The sequence below is a fragment of the Hordeum vulgare genome, unplaced genomic scaffold (genome assembly GCF_904849725.1).
Source record: "Hordeum vulgare subsp. vulgare unplaced genomic scaffold, MorexV3_pseudomolecules_assembly, whole genome shotgun sequence".
NCBI lineage: Eukaryota > Viridiplantae > Streptophyta > Magnoliopsida > Poales > Poaceae > Hordeum > Hordeum vulgare.
This window is the reverse complement of record NW_025422486.1, coordinates 735,001-740,000: the sequence shown is the minus strand read 5'-3', so window position 1 is coordinate 740,000 and position 5,000 is coordinate 735,001. Positions and strand designations below refer to the sequence as shown.

General features: G+C 45.2%; 10 non-coding genes across 10 annotated transcripts in view; all 10 read left to right on the top strand.

The window, feature by feature from the left end:
* Window positions 1–93: 93 nt before the first annotated feature.
* Window positions 94–212, top strand: LOC123416743. Its single transcript, XR_006616346.1, has one exon. It is a non-coding gene; the product is annotated as a 5S ribosomal RNA (ribosomal RNA).
* Window positions 213–641: 429 nt separating this feature from the next.
* LOC123415860 lies at window positions 642–760 on the top strand. The gene has a single exon (XR_006615554.1). It is a non-coding gene; the product is annotated as a 5S ribosomal RNA (ribosomal RNA).
* A 434-nt stretch (window positions 761–1,194) lies between these two features.
* On the top strand, window positions 1,195–1,309 carry LOC123416539. The gene has a single exon (XR_006616170.1). It is a non-coding gene; the product is annotated as a 5S ribosomal RNA (ribosomal RNA).
* Window positions 1,310–1,739: 430 nt separating this feature from the next.
* Window positions 1,740–1,858, top strand: LOC123416904. Its single transcript, XR_006616499.1, has one exon. It is a non-coding gene; the product is annotated as a 5S ribosomal RNA (ribosomal RNA).
* Window positions 1,859–2,223: 365 nt separating this feature from the next.
* Window positions 2,224–2,342, top strand: LOC123415962. The gene has a single exon (XR_006615650.1). It is a non-coding gene; the product is annotated as a 5S ribosomal RNA (ribosomal RNA).
* Window positions 2,343–2,777: 435 nt separating this feature from the next.
* On the top strand, window positions 2,778–2,896 carry LOC123416855. Its single transcript, XR_006616453.1, has one exon. It is a non-coding gene; the product is annotated as a 5S ribosomal RNA (ribosomal RNA).
* A 423-nt stretch (window positions 2,897–3,319) lies between these two features.
* On the top strand, window positions 3,320–3,438 carry LOC123416853. Its single transcript, XR_006616451.1, has one exon. It is a non-coding gene; the product is annotated as a 5S ribosomal RNA (ribosomal RNA).
* A 406-nt stretch (window positions 3,439–3,844) lies between these two features.
* LOC123416121 lies at window positions 3,845–3,963 on the top strand. Its single transcript, XR_006615800.1, has one exon. It is a non-coding gene; the product is annotated as a 5S ribosomal RNA (ribosomal RNA).
* A 441-nt stretch (window positions 3,964–4,404) lies between these two features.
* Window positions 4,405–4,523, top strand: LOC123415859. The gene has a single exon (XR_006615553.1). It is a non-coding gene; the product is annotated as a 5S ribosomal RNA (ribosomal RNA).
* A 398-nt stretch (window positions 4,524–4,921) lies between these two features.
* The window catches only part of LOC123416742, a 119-nt gene continuing 40 nt past the window's right edge, over window positions 4,922–5,000 (top strand). The window contains exon 1 of the ribosomal RNA XR_006616345.1: window positions 4,922–5,000. This exon is cut by the window's right edge and continues 40 nt beyond it. This is a non-coding gene — a ribosomal RNA (5S ribosomal RNA).

The window sequence follows — 5,000 nt, the reverse complement described above, 5'->3', positions numbered from 1 at the left end:
TAGTAGTAGTAGTAGTAGTAGTACTAGTAGTAGTAGTACTAGTAGTAGTAGTAGTAGGGGCAAGCATAAGGAACAAATAGATAGTTGCATGTCGGATGCGATCATACCAGCACTAAAGCACCGGATCCCATCAGAACTCCGTAGTTAAGCGTGCTTGGGCGAGAGTAGTACTAGGATGGGTGACCTCCTGGGAAGTCCTCGTGTTGCATTCCCCTATTTAAATATATTTTTGCGCCAAGTGACAAGGATGACGCGGGACCGTGATCTATATGACCTCGTTTTCTTATTTTTGACGTTTACTAGTTTTCTTATTTTTGACGTTTGTGATATGTTTTAGCTTGCCCCTCCCGTGTCCATTGCCACATTTGCCTCGACAACGGAGACGAGTTTAACACAAGAATTTCACCGCTCCCTCTCTACCCCGACAACACGAGCACCGCCACGACCTCTGTGACTTTTCCCACCGCGCATGACACCCAACGACTAGTAGTAGTAGTAGTAGTAGTAGTAGTAGTAGTAGTAATAGTAGTAGTAGTAGTAGTAGGGGCAAGCATAAGGAACAAATAGATAGTTGCATGTCGTAGCAGTAGTAGCAGTAGTAGTAGGGGCAAGCATAAGGAACAAATAGATAGTTGCATGTCGGATGCGATCATACCAGCACTAAAGCACCGGATCCCATCAAAACTCTGAAGTTAAGCGTGCTTGGGCGAGAGTAGTACTAGGATGGGTGACCTCCTGGGAAGTCCTCGTGTTGCATTCCCCTTTTTAAATATATTTTTGCGCCACGTGACAAGGATGACACGGGACCGTGATCTATATGACCTCGTTTTATTATTTTTGACGTTTACTAGTTTTCTTATTTTTGACGTTTGTGATATGTTTTAGCTTGCCCCTCCCGTGTCCATTGCCACATTTGCCTCGAGAACGGAGACGAGTTTAACACAAGAATTTCACCGCTCCCTCTCTACCCCGACAACACGAGCACCGCCACGACCTCTGTGACTTTTCCCACCGCGCATGACACCCAACGACTAGTAGTAGTAGTAGTAGTAGTAGTAGTAGTAGTAGTAATAGTAGTAGTAGTAGTAGTAGTACTAGTAGTAGTAGTACTAGTAGTAGTAGTACTACTAGTAGTAGTACTAGTAGTAGTAGTAGTAGGGGCAAGCATAAGGAACAAATAGATAGTTGCATGTCGGATGCGATCATACCAGCACTAAAGCACCGGATCCCATCAGAACTCCGTAGTTAAGCGTGCTTGAGATTAGTACTAGGATGGGTGACCTCCTGGGAAGTCCTCGTGTTGCATTCCGCTTTTTAAATATATTTTTGCGCCAAGTGACAAGGATGACGCGGGACCGTGATCTATATGACCTCGTTTTCTTATTTTTGACGTTTACTAGTTTTCTTATTTTTGACGTTTGTGATATGTTTTAGCTTGCCCCTCCCGTGTCCATTGCCACATTTGCCTCGAGAACGGAGACGAGTTTAACACAAGAATTTCACCGCTCCCTCTCTACCCCGACAACACGAGCACCGCCACGACCTCTGTGACTTTTCCCACCGCGCATGACACCCAACGACTAGTAGTAGTAGTAGTAGTAGTAGTAGTAGTAATAGTAGTAGTAGTAGTAGTAGTACTAGTAGTAGTAGTACTAGTAGTAGTAGTAGTACTAGTAGTAGTAGTACTAGTAGTAGTAGTAGTAGGGGCAAGCATAAGGAACAAATAGATGTTGCATGTCGGATGCGATCATACCAGCACTAAAGCACCAGATCCCATCAGAACTCCGAAGTTAAGCGTGCTTGGGCGAGAGTAGTACTAGGATGGGTGACCTCCTGGGAAGTCCTCGTGTTGCATTCCCCTTTTTAAATATATTTTTGCGCCACGTGACAAGGATGACGCGGGACCGTGATCTATATGACCTCGTTTTCTTATTTTTGACGTTTACTAGTTTTCTTATTTTTGACGTTGGTGATATGTTTTAGCTTGCCCCTCCCGTGTCCATTGCCACATTTGCCTCGACAACGGAGACGAGTTTAACACAAGAATTTCACTGCTCCCTCTCTACCCCGACAACACGAGCACCGCCACGACCTCTCTGACTTTTCCCACCGCGCATCACACCCAACGACTAGTAGTAGTAGTAGTAGTAGTAGTAGCAGTAGTAGCAGTAGTAGCAGTAGTACTAGGGGCAAGCATAAGGAACAAATAGATAGTTGCATGTCGGATGCGATCATACCAGCACTAAAGCACCGGATCCCATCAGAACTTGGAAGTTAAGCGTGCTTGGGCGAGAGTAGTACTAGGATGGGTGACCTCCTGGGAAGTCCTCGTGTTGCATTCCCCTTTTTAAATATATTTTTGCGCCACGTGACAAGGATGACACGGGACCGTGATCTATATGACCTCGTTTTCTTATTTTTGACGTTTACTAGTTTTCTTATTTTTGACGTTTGTGATATGTTTTAGCTTGCCCCTCCCGTGTCCATTGCCACATTTGCCTCGAGAACGGAGACGAGTTTAACACAAGAATTTCACCGCTCCCTCTCTACCCCGACAACACGAGCACCGCCACGACCTCTGTGACTTTTCCCACCGCGCATGACACCCAACGACTAGTAGTAGTAGTAGTAGTAGTAGTAGTAGTAATAGTAGTAGTAATAGTAGTAGTAGTAGTAGTAGGGGCAAGCATAAGGAACTAATAGATAGTTGCATGTCGTAGCAGTAGTAGCAGTAGTAGTAGGGGCAAGCATAAGGAACAAATAGATAGTTGCATGTCGGATGCGATCATACCAGCACTAAAGCACCGGATCCCATCAGAACTCTGAAGTTAAGCGTGCTTGGGCGAGAGTAGTACTAGGATGGGTGACCTCCTGGGAAGTCCTCGTGTTGCATTCCCCTTTTTAAATATATTTTTGCGCCACGTGACAAGGATGACACGGGACCGTGATCTATATGACCTCGTTTTCTTATTTTTGACGTTTACTAGTTTTCTTATTTTTGACGTTTGTAATATGTTTTAGCTTGCCCCTCCCGTGTCCATTGCCACATTTGCCTCGAGAACGGAGACGAGTTTAACACAAGAATTTCACCGCTCCCTCTCTACCCCGACAACACGAGCACCGCCACGACCTCTGTGACTTTTCCCACCGCGCATGACACCCAACGACTAGTAGTAGTAGTAGTAGTAGTAGTAGTAGTAATAGTAGTAGTAGTAGTAGTAGGGGCAAGCATAAGGAACTAATAGATAGTTGCATGTCGTAGCAGTAGTAGCAGTAGTAGTAGGGGCAAGCATAAGGAACAAATAGATAGTTGCATGTCGGATGCGATCATACCAGCACTAAAGCACCGGATCCCATCAGAACTCTGAAGTTAAGCGTGCTTGGGCGAGAGTAGTACTAGGATGGGTGACCTCCTGGGAAGTCCTCGTGTTGCATTCCCCTTTTTAAATATATTTTTGCGCCACGTGACAAGGATGACACGGGACCGTGATCTATATGACCTCGTTTTCTTATTTTTGACGTTTACTAGTTTTCTTATTTTTGACGTTTGTGATATGTTTTAGCTTGCCCCTCCCGTGTCCATTGCCACATTTGCCTCGAGAACGGAGACGAGTTTAACACAAGAATTTCACCGCTCCTTCTCTACCCCGACAAGACGAGCACCGCCACGACCTCTGTGACTTTTCCCACCGCGCATGACACCCAACGACTAGTAGTAGTAGTAGTAGTAGTAGTAGTAGTAGTAGTAGTAGTAATAGTAGTAGTAGTAGTAGTAGTACTAGTAGTACTAGTACTAGTAGTAGTAGTAGGGGCAAGCATAAGGAACAAATAGATAGTTGCATGTCGATGCGATCATACCAGCACTAAAGCACCGGATCTCATGAGAACTCCGAAGTTAAGCGTGCTTGGGCGAGAGTAGTACTAGGATGGGTGACCTCCTGGGAAGTCCTTGTGTTGCATTCCCCTTTTTAAATATATTTTTGCGCCACGTGACAAGGATGACGCGGGACCGTGATCTATATGACCTCGTTTTCTTATTTTTGACGTTTACTAGTTTTCTTATTTTTGACGTTTGTGATATGTTTTAGCTTGCCCCTCCCGTGTCCATTGCCACATTTGCCTCGACAACGGAGACGAGTTTAACACAAGAATTTCACCGCTCCCTCTCTACCCCGACAACACGAGCACCGCCACGACCTGTGTGACTTTTCCCACCGCGCATGACACCCAACGACTAGTAGTAGTAGTAGTAGTAGTAGTAGTAGTAGTAGTAGTAGTAGTAATAGTAGTAGTAGTAGTAGTAGTAGGGGCAAGCATAAGGAACAAATAGATAGTTGCATGTCGTAGCAGTAGTAGCAGTAGTAGTAGGGGCAAGCACAAGGAACAAATAGATAGTTGCATGTCGGATGCGATCATACCAGCACTAAAGCACCGGATCCCATCAAAACTCTGAAGTTAAGCGTGCTTGGGCGAGAGTAGTACTAGGATGGGTGACCTCCTGGGAAGTCCTCGTGTTGCATTCCCCTTTTTAAATATATTTTTGCGCCACGTGACAAGGATGACACGGGACCGTGATCTATATGACCTCGTTTTCTTATTTTTGACGTTTACTAGTTTTCTTATTTTTGACGTTTGTGATATGTATTAGCTTGCCCCTCCCGTGTCCATTGCCACATTTGCCTCGAGAACGGAGACGAGTTTAACACAAGAATTTCACCGCTCCCTCTCTACCCCGACAACACGAGCACCGCCACGACCTCTGTGACTTTTCCCACCGCGCATGACACCCAACGACTAGTAGTAGTAGTAGTAGTAGTAGTAGTAATAGTAGTAGTAGTAGTAGTAGTAGTACTAGTAGTAGTAGTACTAGTAGTAGTAGTAGTAGGGGCAAGCATAAGGAACAAATAGATAGTTGCATGTCGGATGCGATCATACCAGCACTAAAGCACCGGATCCCATCAGAACTCCGTAGTTAAGCGTGCTTGGGCGAGAGTAGTACT